Consider the following 427-nt stretch of genomic DNA (forward strand, 5'->3'; position numbering starts at 1 on the left):
TTACCAACTGCTGGCAGCTGGGAGCTGGCCGATCTCTGCCAGCCAGAGCTGGGAGCAGGGAGAGGATTGCGCCAGGCTCCCTGCTCCACCCGCTGTGTCATCTCCCCCCTCCCCGTGCGTGCAGCGCCTGCACTGCCGCCCAACACAGCGGAAAAGGTGAGGCCGGGCACGCCCAGCCCACGGGGCACCTCCCGCCTGTATTTACACGCTCTAAGGGCCATTCCTGCAAGTTCTTGCTCCCTTCTTGGCCTGAGTGTGTTGGGAACGGGGTGGGAGGACAAAGGGATGCAGCAGGCTCCAGGCAGGCTGATCCCACCTTGGCACCGCTTCCAGGTGAGTGTGAGCTTCCCAGCCGGGTCAGTTTGCTGTGCTGCTGCTGAGAGGTGCTGCTGGTGCTCTGCAGAGGCAGGGACTGCCATTCCCGGGC

The sequence above is a fragment of the Parus major genome, chromosome 2 (genome assembly GCF_001522545.3).
Source record: "Parus major isolate Abel chromosome 2, Parus_major1.1, whole genome shotgun sequence".
Lineage (NCBI taxonomy): Eukaryota > Metazoa > Chordata > Aves > Passeriformes > Paridae > Parus > Parus major.